Below are 16048 nucleotides of genomic sequence, written 5' to 3' on the forward strand. Positions count from 1 at the left end.
GTTAATATATCGGTTATTAAATTTTTTGTTTATTATATGATATACTGGATTTATTTGAGTTCCGTAGGCAACCTGCATCTGTCAGTTAACCTTAGAACATATTGAATAGGTATAGGTTATATAGGTTATAGGTGTTCGCGGGCTAGGTTTCCGCAACTCGACGTCTTACGATGCGCCTATTTTGCGTGATGGGTTGCCGGCACTACTCCTGCCAACCCAACTCCTCCAAGAAGCCTAGCAGACCCTTGATGTTGCCGACGACTTCTGGGAGAGACCCCGGCGAACCGAGGTATTGTGCCCGGTATTCTGCCACCCCTGGACATTCGAGTATGACGTGGGCGGCTGTCTCTTCTGCCTCCATGCATGCCCTGCAAAGGGGGCTATCTGTAACACGCATGGTTAGTAAGTGTTTGTTTAGTGAGGCGTGGCCAGTTATGGCTCCAGTTAGTAGCCGGAGTTGTGGCCTCTTCAGCAGTCGCAGCCTCCGTGACAGACCTGGGTTGATCGTCGGGAGGGCTTCCTTCGCCTGTCTGCAGGTACCTAGGTTAGTCCAATACTGTTGGTGTTTTACCTTGGTGTTGTGTCGCAGCATGTTCCGGAGCCAGGCATATGGCAGAGGTAGGATTGGCTCCGGTCCTGCCACCTTCAGTTCCGAGCCTCCTCTTGCTAATATGTCGGCTGCATCGTTACCTCGCGAGTTGCTGTGTCCTTTAATCCACTGCAGAGTTACGCTATTGGTGGTACATACCTCTGATAGAGCTTTGTGGCATTCGTAGATTAGCCCTGAGGTCAAAGTATAACTTTGCAGGGCTTGTAATACCGACCGACTATCGGAGAGTATGCGGATGGGGTAGTCCAGTACTTTCCTTGAGACGATTGCGTGTGCTGCCATTATGATGCCCATACATTCTGCCTGGAAGACTGTGTTATGTGCACCAAGTGGTGTCGAGATGTGTATGTTTAGGTCCTCTGAGAATGCCCCAGCGCCAGTGCCTGACCTTGTCTTTGATCCATCCGTGAAGATTCTCAGCTCCCTTGGGTTGAGTCCTTCATGGGGTTCTTCGTGTAATTGTATTTTGTACTTTTTGTCGAAGACGAATTGCCTGGGTATCCTGTCAGTCACCGCCTCAATTAGCGGTTCCTTACCTATGGCCTCGTAGAGGATCTCGGTGTGTGGCACCCTAGGCGGTCTCCAGAGATTAGATTTTTTGAGACGTACCGCCGCAGCTAGCGCTTCCTGTTGTATAAAGAGGTGCAGCGGCGGCAGGCCCAGTAGGGCTTCCAGGGCCGCAGTTGGTGTTGTTCTCATGCAGCCCGTGGCCGCCATACAGGCCAGCCTCTGGAGTCGTTGTAGTCTAGCTTCCACTGTGGATAGTTTGGTGCGTGGCCACCATACTATCGCGCCGTAGCTTATTATTGGTCGTATGATTGCCTGGTAGAGCCATAGAATTATCCTGGGAGTTAGTCCCCAGGTTTTACCAACCATTCTACGACATTGCCAGAATGCGATTGTAGCTTTGTCAATTTTGCTGTTTAAGTGATTGCTCCAATTTAGTTTGCTGTCGAGTATTACCCCTAAATACCTTACCTCTGCAGATAGTTGGAGTTCTGTATTGAACAGTTTGGGAAGGCGGTAGTTTCCCAAATTGCGTTTGTTGGTGAACATAACCAGCTCCGTCTTGCGTGGGTTGACTGTGAGTTCGTTGTTAATGCACCAGCGCTCCACGATGGCTAGTGCAGAGCGGGTAACCTCGCACACCGTACCTGAATGATTGCCGCTCGTTAGTATCACTATGTCGTCGGCATAGCCGATCGTGTAGTAGTGATTGTTGTTTAGTGTAGTGATCAGGTCGTTCACCACTAGGTTCCATAGAAGTGGTGATAGGACTCCGCCTTGGGGGCATCCCTTTGCCACTAGTGCCTGTTGTGTCTCACCTGTCCCGAGTTTGATGACTCTCTGGCTCAACATGTTGTTTATCCATTTGGTCATAACTGCATTCGCACCGTGCCTTACCAGTGCTGCTGTTATGCTGCTGAACCTGGTCCTGTCGAAAGCTCCCTCTATATCAATAAAGGTTCCTAAGCACATGGACCTGCTTTTGATCGCCACCTCGATTTTGCTTACCACTGCATGAAGTGCCGACTCTGTAGATTTGCCAGGGCTGTAGGCATGTTGGTTGGGATGTAGGGGCACATTACTTAGCACCCTCTCCCTCAGATACCTGTCGCACAACCTCTCCAAGGTTTTCAGCATGAAGGAGGTCAGGCTGATGGGCCTAAACGATTTGGGATCCGAGTAGTCGCCTTTACCTGGTTTCGGTATGAAGATCACTTTGACCTCTCTCCATCTTTTCGGCACATATCTGTGAGCCAGGCAGGCGCGCAGAACGATGGTCAGCTTCAGGGTGAGATGAGATGCTTGCATTTGAGTAGCGCAGGGAAGATCCCGTCCGTTCCTGAAGACTTGAAGGAGTCAAAGCTGTTTATGGCCCACTGCGTGCGCTGTAGGCTGATTACCTCGTGTGTTTGTAGCCACTCGTCCTCTGTCGGAGTAGTCTCCTCTTCCCCCAGACTCACTGGGTGCGATATAGCGCAGTCCGGGAAGTGTGTTTGCACCAGGACCCGCTCTGCTTCCTCCGGTGAGTTGGTGAGAGAGTTGTCTGGCTTACGCAGGGATCCTAAGGTAATAGTCGAGTTGGTGGAGAGGACCTTCCTTACCCTGTTAGCTTGCATGGTGGTCTCAATGTCAGTACAGAACTTGCGCCATGAGTTTGTGCTTCTGTACCTGAGACGTTTTTTGTACGCGGCCTTGGTGGACTTGTAGTTATCCCAGTCCTCGTCGGCGCCAGTGTTCATAGCTCTGTTGAGTTGCCTCCTCATCTTGCGCCTGAGTCTCTCCAGCTCAGGTCCCCACCAGTTGTTCTTCCTTCCGCTTCCTGTCGGTGGGGTGGATAATGGGCATGCCTGTTGGTAGCAATCCAGGATAGTGTTCGTGAGGATGTCTACCTGTTCTTCAATTCTCGCTGTGCCTTCCAATTTGAGGGGACCCCCCTGCTGTTCCAATGCTGCGCTTAAACGCAGGGTGTAGAGGTCGCGATTCGTCCTACGTGGGTCCCGCCTTGGTACTGCTGTGAGTGTTTTTACCTGAATGTCAAATCGAATCCACCTGTGGTCTGAGCACGACACCTCCTCCGATACATGCCAGTCCGAGACGAGTTTCGATGCTTCTTCGGTCGCTAGGGTCAGATCAATGATTGTTCTGCTCCGTCTGTTTATGAATGTCGGTTGTGAACCTGTGTTAAGGAGGTTAAGGTTTGTGGTGAATAGGTATTCGACGAGCTTCTTACCTCTCTCGTTACCTGTCTCCATGCCCCATAGGGGGTGGTGTGCGTTTGAGTCGGTAGCCACGATGAGTTCGAGCCCCGCCTCTTCGCAGTAGTTGACCAGCCTTGTCATATCGTGAGGTGGTGGGTCGTCCGCCTCCGGCATGTACACAGAGGCTACGACCATTTCCTGCAGGCTGGAGTCTTGCGCCCCGTGCAGCCTTATGGCACACAGGTCTCTGGAACAGAAGCTCGTTAGAGGTTGCGCATGTATATCATTAGTTGTGTATATGCAGGCCCGGGGGTTGTCCGGACCCGAGTAGACTGTTAGCTTACCTCCTAAGTTACGGAGCCCGCAGACAGAGCCTCTTCTGACCCACGGCTCCTGGATCAGAATTACGGCTGTGGTGTTGACCTCCAACCACTTCCGGATCTGTGCCGTCGCCGTTTCGCTGTGGTGGAGGTTGGCTTGGAGGAACTTACCAGTCGGCGAAGGGAGCTCCACTACTGGGATCACCCTCCTCCATCGGTTCCTCCTCCTTGCCGATGGCCAGCTTACCTAGCCCCTGCGCGCATTCCCCTTCATCCTCCGAGGAGACAAGGAGAAGTTCTTCTTCATCCTTCTCGGAGACGGGAGCGGACTGCGCTGGGGCTTGGGACTCAGGTACCTGGACTTCGTCCACAGGTGCCTGCGTCCCCTCGGTAGTGACCATGGGCTCGGGTGGTGCAGTGGTTCTGTCGTCAGTGGTGACAGTGCTACTGGCGGGCGGCTGCTCCGTGAACTTGCCGCGCTGCCCCTCGAACTTCACGTACACCGACCCCAGCATAAAGCCGAGCCGGCGCCCGTGGTCCATCAGGGGCTTCACGGCCGTTTCCGGAACACTGACGACAGCGAACGTTTCCGTTCTCTGCACCTCGCGCCGGTTGAGCAGCCAGCGGTCTATTTCCGCCCACGGGTTCTGGTAGCGAAGGGCTCTGCCTACTTCGCCGAAGTCTTCCCAGACACCCGGGAACAGGATGCCGCAGCGTACTCGTTTGGGCACCTCGCTCTGGCGCTTGACCACCACCTTCTCCCCCTTATCGAGGGTGATGGTAGCCGCGCTGCGCTTGAGCCATGCCAGTGTGGCCTGGTCCTCGCACCACAACCTAAGGGAGCCGTTAGCCAGTGTTGGCTTGCCCCTAAAGATCGGGCCTGCGGGAAGGCGTTCGGTGGGCTGCTTAGCTTCCTTCGAGAGAAGGGCTAGCAGTTGCCTCTGGACTTCGTCCGACTGCTGTGGGGTCAGGTGTCCTGAGGTGGCAGTGGTCACCGCCACCAGCAGGTCAGCCTTTGCAGCCTCCGCATAGTCGGCGCGGAGGATTTCACCAGGCGCTTCAGTCCTCTGCTTCTTAGGCTCGCCTCTGGGAGAGATGGTCTCATCCAGACGAGCCCTCTTGGCAGACGACCGGGCACCCTGGTTACTCCCTCCTTCAGCCCTGGTCCCTGGCGCGCCCTTTGCCTTGGTGGGGGCACGGTTTGTAGCTGGTGGTCCAGCTGTTGTCCGCGTCTCTCCCTTCCCAGGGGCGCCTTGTGGGGGCACTGAGGCGGTGTTTAGAGCCGCTTGACGCAGCTTCCTTAGTTTCCGCCGCTGCTTACTGTTAGGCTTGTGCGGCTTGGCCGCAGCTGTAACAGTGGGAGGCGGAGGCACAGGGAGTTCCACCCGCTTACCGGGTTTCTTCTTCCGCGCCTTTCTGGACACTTGAATGGTCCATCCGGCCTCCAGCTGAGCGGAAACGGGGTCCAACGCCGGGGTCTGCTCCGTGACAGGGGGTTTCCCTCCTGCCGGAACAGCACCCGTGGATGTTCCCGGCGTTGGCAGTAGGGCAGGACGCTGTGGTCCTGAGCCTACTGGTCTGGGGACGAACGCAACAGGATTTCGTGCCTTCGGTTTCCCGTCAGCTCTCCGTCCCGATGCGGTCTGCCCCCTGGGTGGCGGTACTGTCGAGCCAGCGCCGCCACGGGGTCTGTTGTGTCTGTGTCTGTGTGGTGTCCCTACAGGCAGGGTTGCTTCCGCCTTCCTGTAGGCACGTGTTGAGGAGGGGGGAACTGTCAGGACAGCTCCATCTCCCTCTGGTGTATTGTGTTGTGTGGAGGGGGGAACTGTCGAGACAGCTCCATCTCCCTTTGGTGTGTGGTGTAGGGTGGAGGTTTCCAGTACAGCCGGAGCTGCGCCGTTTCCCTCCGGTAGTGGGGTGTTTGGGGATCTAGATGTATCCATTTTTTTATTGTCTGTGATTTCACCTCTCGAGCTTCCCACCCTCCATGGAGCCCGCACCTTTGGGGATGTCACTTGGACACCAGGAATACCCAAGAGGTATAGGTGTGTTGAGGTGGGACTCATGCGCGACATCGGGAGCTGCAGACACGTGGCTGTGGGAGACGATCCCATCTCCCCCAGTGGTTCCACGCGCCCTTGCCCCGTCAGCATGGCCGAGCCCCCGGCATCCTCCCAGAGGACGCCCCTCCCCACACCTTGCCAGCGGACCGTACCACCTCGACCGTACGGGACGCGTGTCCAATACCCTGCAGTGGCTAGTTGCAGGGCTACCGTTTCGCCGGAAATTCGGACCAAAAAGGGCGTATTGGCCCACAGGGGGTAACTAACCCCGACCCCCTGCAGGCCTCAGCCCCCAGGACTCCTGCATCCCCGCTTACGGCGCTCTACTGCGCAGGACTTACGCAGGTAGGTGAGTATAGTCCGCTTAGGTCACCTACACCCTAAGCGGAACTGGGAGATCCGTACAGCATAGCTAGCAATTTGACCTAAATCAAATTACTAGCCATGCCGTACTGGAATCTCCAGAGTGTGTCATATCCCGTTCGGGTTTTTAGGTCCTCGCGGGTTATGACGTCGCCTTCATACTTAGCTACTGGTGGCCCGGGGCAGATGTAATGTGCGACGCCCGACCGACCACCAGTATTACCAGGGTGTACGGCCCACCCAAGTGGGGTGGACTCGTCCATGGCCCGCGGCGGCAGTGCCATGGACGACGGGGACGTGGTATGATAGACTTGAGGGGGTAAGCACTGTGAGTTCAGCGTCGCACACTATTGAATAGGTATCATTGGGTACTTACCCAACGACTTCAACGGATACTTGGCTTACTATCCAACTACTTAGGTAGGTAGCTAGGAAGGTTCTTGTATGAAATAGAAGGCAAACGAGCAGATGAATCGCCTCATGGTAAGCGATAACCGTCGCCCATGGACACTCGCAGGTGCGTATTGCGAACCTGTGTGTTTAACCAAGATGCCTATCGTTAATACTCCGTAGCAAAGCGTAGTCATCTCTCGCTATCACTCTTGCATATTAATGCGACAGAGACAGTTGCGTTTTGTTCGTTACGGAGCGTGAACGATTGGCATCTTACACAAACTATTACAGTTTGTAAGAAAAACATTCCTAAAAATGTCAGATGTCATACGAGTATATTAAAGAAAAAGTGACGAAGCCCTCCAGTGGTGAAGGCCGGATTCGAACCGGCGTCTTTAGCTATCGCGGCTAACGCCATGCACCCCTTTTTTTTTTTTTTTTTTAAACCCAGGGGAAAACCGTTAGGGATCCCACCCGGCCCGGGAGAGACCGAGTGGGTATGTCCGACTCGCACGGACTAAAACCCCTGGGGTGTTCCGACGCTCGCTTTTGGGCGGGGTTACGGGAACAACGGAACAACTTTGCAGACCTCCGAGACACGCCATGCACCCCTAGACCAACTCGCCACAACACACACACACTATTACAGTTTATATTTGTAATAAGCCAAATAAATAGATGTTGGGTTTCTCTATGTGATGCCACATACTAAGGTCAGGTGGGGTAAATATAAAACACGGGTAAAAATAAGACTAAGATTTTAACAGCCAAAAACTTATTCTATTTCATTCTCCTATTCTATTTAAAAATAAGCCTTGTGTGTAGCACACATTATATGTATTAAAATTAAAGATCTAAAATATTGTTACGGTTTTAACACCCCCTGGCACTGACTAAAATAACCGACTTATACATGACTTTATTACATCTCAAAACTTTTTTGTAGTAGAAGCAGGAATGATTACCTACCTTATTTTTATCTCACCGGTATGTATTATGTTTCATCTTCATATAATAAGTCTAATAACCGTAGCTCGCCGGCTGGGACAACAAGCGCCACAGCGTTATGAAGTGTGTTTATTCCTTTAAATAGAAGGTCATTTTTGTTTTGTTCACTTTTTTTTTCAGTCGTAATTTTTTTCTCTTAAAAGTGCATTTTTTATTAAAACAGGTTTTCTACCCCAGGTTGGAACATATATGTCACAGTTACCCCGTATTATATTTTATCATAAATGATGATAACTAACTAAGTATATAGTATAGATCAAAATTTATAAATTATCATCGTTTAGTATCGTGGTTATTGCGTTTAAATTGTTGTCTAGCGTGCACTAACAAAGTAGTCACACTTACCTCATTTTGCTGGAGAAGTGTGACCTTGACTCTACTTTCATTATAGACCTTAAATACCATCTTTAAATCATCAAACGAACATAAAACACATTTAATCAGCTAAAGTTGAACGGTATCATATTGTACCTTGGGCACAGTTCGAAATCCAACTTTATGATATTGATTTAAGTAAACTTTTACAAAAGTATGTCACATTTACCCATATTGACCTTAAATACCTATATTTTTTCCTAGATTTGTTACTGGACTAGTTTAATTTATTATAAATACAGATTTTCTGTTTAGTAGGTAAGACGCGTCACACTATTAGCAAAATATTTTAAAAGACTTACCTAATTAATGTGTAGGTTGGCAAGCAAATTGAGCAGGCGGCCGGAAAAGCGAATCTTAAGCGGGTGACACTTGAACTCGGCGGCAAAAGCCCTCTGGTAATCATGAACGATGCTGACTGTAAGTATGCCTTTATCCTATAATTTATTACCCTGATTCAGCAATTACGTAAAATTAGCAAATTTTAAAATTGCTAATAAATTGAACATAATTACTTTCGCAATTACTTACTCGGGAGCATGCGATTTATCAATCACTACTACAAATGTGCAAGTTGCGGGAAGTTTCCAAAAAGTGGAAATGTTATCGGAAATTCGAGGAAAATTACACAGGAAAGGAAGGAAGCTTTCAAATTGGAAATGGAAAATTTCGATTCCAATACAAAAATATGAGAAGTACCCGGAAATTTTCCATGTTTCCACATTTCGCAATTTTGAGAACTTTTGGATTTCCGGTTTCGAGCGTCATCTTGATGGTTGGCCTCGTGATTAATTCCTTTATTTTTTGCTCATTAATATTGTTTAAAGTGTAATATCGACAGTTAATTATACAGCAAACTAATGAATGTGGTGGTGTGCAGTGGATGCATAATTAATCTTGAAGCGAGTTAAACCAGCATTTTGGAGTCATAGGCCGGGAGCTTACGTGCTTCTTGTAAAGTCGCTATTGCTTTACAAGAGCTAATAAAACTAGTGGCTCTGTGAGCTGTAGACCTCGCGAGCATAGCTTAAGATAAGATGGATGTGTCTAGGGCTGTCCTGCCGACTAACCACCAAAAGATCAGTAGATTCGTAATGTAAAGTAACCTAGAGGGCGCAGCGGAGTGAATGTTTATTGTTAAAAAAGAATAGAAATTAAATTTAAATTCTTGTTTGAGACTTTGACAAGGCACTAATATTTTGCAGACATTAATTGTCATGTGCTCGTGGCATCCGTAACCTCTTGTTTTGAAAAAAAATATCAGATAATTTAGCTGAGATACCTACATGGTTCAAACCCTGACACTGCCAATTTTTTTTTTTAAATTTTTACGTTATTTTTTAACGTTACGTATGTTATTCTTATTATCAAGAGTGTCGCGAATTCTTCTACCGATAACTACAAAAACGCTTCTATTGATAGCTTAGTGCTGTCGGCGTGCGAGTCACGTTTTTGAGTAGGTAACTAAATTTTACATTTACTACGGAGAAAACGTGTAATTTTAATTACATTTTTCTATCTCGCCAATCAGTCCTGTTACGTTTAAGAGGGTAGAATAGCTACAGACAATAGGTACTTTTTTCATACAATTTCCATTTCGGGAGAAAAATGTTTCCATACTTACTAAATCTTAACAAATCACTGATTTTGATGTTGATCGCTTCAGCATAATATATTCTAGGTTTGTAAATTTCGCTTTAAAAATAATTGTGGCTTTTTAGTAGGTATTACCATTAGTTGAACCCTCTTTCAATGCGCTTTGACTGCCTACTACGCCTATGCTTCCTCATGGCTCAGTTACGGGATAATTCTATGGGGAAACAGTACTGACATAAATGATCTATTTGTCCTTCAAAAAAAATGCATACGAATACTCGCCAACACTACAGACTCCGACGAATGTAGACCCTACTTTATTAAATACAAAATTTTGACATTAACATCAATGTACATTTTAGAAATCTGCAAATTTGTCAGGAAACACCCGGAATTCTTTCCAAAAATTGCCGACCGTCCTCGACGTTTTGAAAGTAGATTTAAGAATAACCTGGCGCCACCGACAAGTTCTGTACTAAAGCTACATAAATCAAGCCCAAAAATGATGGCCATCAAAATTTATAATAAAATCAGCGACGACATTAAATTGCAGACATCAGAAACGCTATTCAATAAGCAGTTAAAGGACTTTTTAATTAATAACTGTTGTTATAGGCTTAAAGATTTTTTCGAAGATGAAATGTAATTCTTTTGTAGTTTAGTGTATTTATTGGACATGTCTCATTTTACAATTTTTAATTTAAGCTTGAAATTGACATTATATAGGTATCGATATTTTTGACATAAACTTACAATCGTTTTAAGCATGTATATTATTATTGTATATTTAATTTTATAAATTTTGGTAAAATAAAATCAGTTATTGACTTTAGAAATAACTATACATATATTATATAATACAACTATGAAATTATTAAAAGTTAAATAAGACACTGTCAAATATACTGTACATATATAAATTAATCTTTAGATTTAAGATAATTGCCTTGCCCTACCAGGGCCCATGTGAAACTATTATATATGTAACACCTGTGTACCATGGATGCAATAAATAAATATGAATATGAATGAATATGAATATGCAACTATTGATACTGGATAGGAATGGTCTCGATTGGCATAAAAAATAGCATGTGAAAAATAAAAGTTTTCAATTTCATACAAACTGTATGGGAAAAGTGTTTAACGATAGGCTGTATCAGGGATACAGCCGCAGTGGTTGACGTTAAACGTGGCGTGGAAGTTATTGCGAAGACCGCATAGGGCCGCTTAGGGACCTCATAGCGTAAAGCAGGCGCCCTGTATGTAAGACTTAAATGTTAGGCTTTGCCCTACCTTACAGTGAAAAGGTTGTAGGTAAGGGAAAAAGGCGCCGCAGGCGCCCTGTACGTAAGGCGCGCTTTTGAATGTCGGGTTTCGCTCGACCCTACAGTGTGAAGCCTGTGTGAAAGAGCGCGCTTCGCACGCTTGAATGTCGGGCTTCGCCCGACCTTACAGCGTAGAGGGCGCTACGGGCGCCCTGTATGTAATCTTTACAATATAAAAGGCGCCCCAGGAGCCATGTATAAAAAGCGTGCGAAGCTGAATATCAGGCTTTACCTGACCCTATATTGTAAAGCCTGTAGGTAAGAGCGCATTTGAGCTTTTATGCCTTTATTTTCGCACACGGTGGCCTCAAACAAACGCAAATGCCACATTTTAACTCTTTTCCAACTTTTTATAATACCGCATATTTTATTTTTATAATATTTCAAAAAGATCTATCAAATGAACTCAATTGTATCGAAATGGACTGATGAGTAATTATTAAATAAACACTGCAAATACGGGTCATTTTAGCTCCGAATGTGTCGTTTCTAGCGCAGAATCAGCGCCATATATGTCAGCAGCACATGCAGTTCCGACTTCTGAGTAATGGCTACTTTCGTTGATACACTGATATCGAAATCATTCATAATATACCGCCACGCGCCATAACACTTTTTCGTTAATACCGGTTTTCCGAACCCCTCTACGGGTTTTTAAAGACGTCTTCTCTTCGTTTCATGTCAAAAAAAAGTTTGTCAAAAATGACCCTTTTCTCGCATCCTGTAGGTACCTATGTTTTTTCCAAAATCTGTAAACCTCAATCTTGATTAATTTAAAATTGAGGGAAGGTTTAAGACCATTTTCGCGTAGCAGCACGGGATCTGGTAGCTGCCCTCACTGACCCAAACCAACCTGTATACCTGGCTGATTTTTGAATTTCTAAAAGTATTGAAAAGTATTGAATTCTAAAAGTATTGGAGATATGTTGAAGGGAGCCACACGAAATCCACCGCTAGAAACTAAAAACTGCACAAGTGCGGGTCGGACTCGCCCACCGAGGGTTCCGTACGTTTTAGTATTTGTTGTTATAGCGGCAACAGAAATACATCATTTGTAAAAATTTCGGTTCATTAGATACAGCCTGGTGGCAGACAGACGGACAGAGGAGTCTTAGTAATAGGGTCTCGTTTTTACTCTTTGGGTACGGAACCCTAAAAATCGGCCCGTTTCGACCTCACGATGTCACCACCTATCGAGCAAATTAGGTAGGTACTACTTAGTTAGGTCACCTGTGTTAAAGTGACATCTTTGTTATTATTAAACAACTTCACCATGTTGTTTGACATGGATAGTGTAAAGACACAAACAGGCGTTGAGTAATATTTCCTCAATTTTTTATTGAATTTTTCAATAATATTATTGAATAATTGGCTCCATAAACCCGCTCAGACAAACGAATCTATACTACATAAACCTCAAAGTTTATGGTGCAAGAAATCTACGTATTTTAAAAGAAAAACTATAAATACAATTGTATGAAATTCGGAATAAGGAGAACCACCCGTATGGGCCGTATGCCTCCAACACAAAAAAAAAACAATACGAAATTTAAGTTTAAAAAGCAAAATACAAAGTTATGTAGCAGCATACAATTACTGGGGATCGAACCAGGGACCACCCGGTGCAAACGAAAAAAGCGAATGTTTGCAAAACACGCCACGACAGTGCTTACCTAAGCTGACGAAATTCAGCTACTCATTCTCGAGTAAAAACTAAACATCTAAATACCGGCAAAACCAGCAATACAAAATTTCTGCATTTTTCGACATTTAATCTGTAAACATATCTTAAAAAGAAAATACTGTTATGATATCGATACGACTATTTGTTGAGGCGCGAGCTATCACGTCTCCGCCATTTTGAAAGATTTCCAAAAACCGGATCGACAAAAAAATTCTATTTAGTCATAGAATTTAGTCACAAAATTTCACGAGAATCGGTTGTGAATTGCGACCTGTAGAGGAGAACATCCGGACATACAAAAGCAAAATGCGCGAGTCAAACCGTAGACTTTCGCTACGCTTCGGTCAATCACAGTTTTATGTAATGTTTATGAATGCGACTGAAGGACTTGTATCCATGATCATGAAATAAATTATTAAATAATAAAAAAATTGAGAACTTTTCGACGGCACATCAGTAAACAGAACTCAAATTTCAATATATCCACTTATTTTCACGAAACAATTCTCCGATTGTGAGATTGTAAAAGTTGCTAAAAATTTAATTAAATTTCTCGTTCCTTGTCCTTTTGCAATCAAATGAAATCGATGCCTTAAAATTGACTTCCAGCAAACCCACGCTGAAGGAAACAATAATTCCTATTAGACAGCAGAAAAACGAACCTTCCTACTCTTATTTCCATTCTCAGGTAAAATGTGTCAAACATTTCAAATCCACATTTAATTTTTAGTGAATTGAAGTGGACGACAGGCATTGACACAGAATAAATAATAGTACTTGGCATTGATTAAGACAGTTGCAATTTCATGAGTCATGATTTTTTTTTAATTTTTTGCGATATTTTACTTATGATATTTTCAATTTAACTTATTTTATTTGTGCCATTTTCAACCAAAAGGTACCACATTGTCGCTTGTCGATAAGGTTGATTTCTAATTGAAGGTATATGGAAATAGCGCCTTACTGACAAGCGACAATAAGTACCCTTTTGGTTGAAAATGGCACATTTGTCCAATTTAAGTTATGATAACATTGCTGATTTTTTAATATTTTTTATTTGTGTTTATATAAACGGAAAGTATACGCACCTCTAAATCAATACTTAGAAGTCTTAGAACCCCTAAAATATTAATAAAATAATTTAAAAAAATCAGCGGCGTTATTTTATGTTAAGTTGCACATTAGTACACCCTGATTCATCGCCCCACAACGAAATTTCGTAAAAAAAACATTTTGTATGGAGGGACCAAATTTTCGAAGTGCGGTAGGTAAAATGTATTTAAAAATTCAAAAAAAAAATACATTGGTTTTTTTTGTGGTAGATTTTACATTAAGCGGGTACCCCGTAGAGAAATTTTCAAATATTGCAATTGTTCCTTTTAGTAAACTTGGCGGTAACTTAATTGGGCCGCGCATGGCGTCTTCGGTAACCAGGGACAAATGTGTTTCGCCGCGTCGAGGACATTTGTACAGTCAGGCATATATGACACGTTTGTGAAGAAGGCAGTGGAGTTTGCGAGGAATATTAAAATCGGCAATCTGTCTGACCCTGACGTCGATCATGGCCTGCAGGTATAAACCCATTTTAATACTTTTAAAATGCTTTAACATAATAGTAGATACGATTTACTTAACGAAATCCGACCTCCCCTATAGTATAATAACAGTTCACCAAACATGGTAATCGTAAAGAAGAGGAACTAAAATATATACATTCTGTCATTACTAAGTTTTCTGTTAAGTATGTGTCAAAATATACAAACATTAACAAATATTGTTGAACTACTAGTGTAGAGGAAGCACATACGCGGCACAATGAAGTGGATGTATGAATGTTTGCTAAGTATCTCCAACCATCATGTTGCGCTCACCTGACCTTACCTCAAATATTTTTTATTGTTTTTTGTCGGACTTTTCATCGAACTGGACCCAACTCACCGTAAATTTATAAATTCCCTTTAATACGATTTTCTTACTTTAACTTAAGGTTGACGGTGAGGTAAATGAACAGAGTTCTCGCCTATATCAAAAAGAGAAAGCAAGAGGGTGCGAGATTGATGACTGGTGGGACCCGGATCGGCACAACCGGGTACTATATCGAGCCTACAGTGTTCGCTGACGTTAAGGACCATATGACATATAAATAAATAAAATAAATGACCATAGCCAAAGAAGAGGTAACATTTGACCTGCAGTCAAACGGTACACATAGTTCTGCAGCAAACTGTTGTATTTTATTACAATTAATCAGAATGGACTGACATAACCATCCAAAGGAGAAATGCAGATATCCTCATGCACGGATTATGAACTGAAAGAGAAGTCACACTAATTGATTGCATCTCGTTAACATTTTTTGACAGTAATGCCAATTTTACGAAAATAAATATGTCAATATGGTAACTTTTGTATTGAGATTTCCCTGGTTTGATGCTCTCTTTCTGACCCTTTTTGTCTTTGCTCGGTGATAAGGGTCTATTATGTTTAGCAAAAAGTAACAGTACTCTCCTGGTTATATGTATGTATGTATATTGTATATATGTATTTTTTTTATGATATAGGATCACCTGATGGTAAGCGATTACCGCCACCCATGGACTCCCGCAACACCAGTGGGGTTGTAAGTGCGTTGCCGGCCTTTAATATCGGAGTACGCTTTTTTCTTAATGGTTTGAAGGTCGTATCGTATGACATGTAAAAATATTTTTTATCAATAAATGATCGTATCGTATCGTATCGTATCGGTCCGGAAATACCGCAGGCGATAGTTCATTCCAAAGTTTAGCTGTGCGAGGCAGGAAGATTCTGGAGAAATAGGCAAATCTTATACCTTTAAACGAGCAATTCTTGTATATCGTCACGTGACACAATAATATATGTAATCGCGTCACTCCGCTAATTGATGTCGCCGAGGATCTCGTTCTCGTAACAAACTTCATAGTAAAATGTCAAGGCCAGTGAGGCCAATTTCACCTTACATTCCTATATCAAAATGATGTCATTTTGTTATCATTAGCGGGTGCAAATGCATATCGCTCGTACTTGTTCGTCCATGGATCGACTGGCACGAATACCTAAGTCCTCGAAATAGGAAGGTACTTATTTTGTAATTTTGGTAATCTGCCTTTAATAATTCCACCGAAGGGACGCTTATTTAACGATTATATTTAAAAGACTTCTGAAAATGCTAGGAAGATTTATATTTCCTAACTAAGCTTCTTAAACAATTGACAGCCAATGCAGGGTATCAAATTGGAAGATACATTGTACTGGCCTAAAAATCTAGAAATGGAGATACAAGTTTTTATGTATATTAAAGCAAGCAAGTCGTCAAAAAACGAGTCGTTAAGAATACTTTTTTAATAACGGAATATTCTGGAAAGTCGCTAACAATACTATTACAATACGTCGCCTGACTTAACAACTAACATAACGTTTGAAGTCTGTGCCAAGCCAAATTTTAGAAGCGTCAACACCCCGTCAAATCCAATGCCATCCCTGGTGTAGTTTGATATGAAAGAAAGAACTAAGTAGTATATATTATAACCAGTATTGTAACTATTTGGCTTTGCACCGCATAAAAACGGAATGGTATTTTATTTT

The sequence above is a fragment of the Cydia strobilella genome, chromosome 8 (genome assembly GCF_947568885.1).
Source record: "Cydia strobilella chromosome 8, ilCydStro3.1, whole genome shotgun sequence".
In the NCBI taxonomy this organism is placed as follows: Eukaryota; Metazoa; Arthropoda; class Insecta; order Lepidoptera; family Tortricidae; genus Cydia; species Cydia strobilella.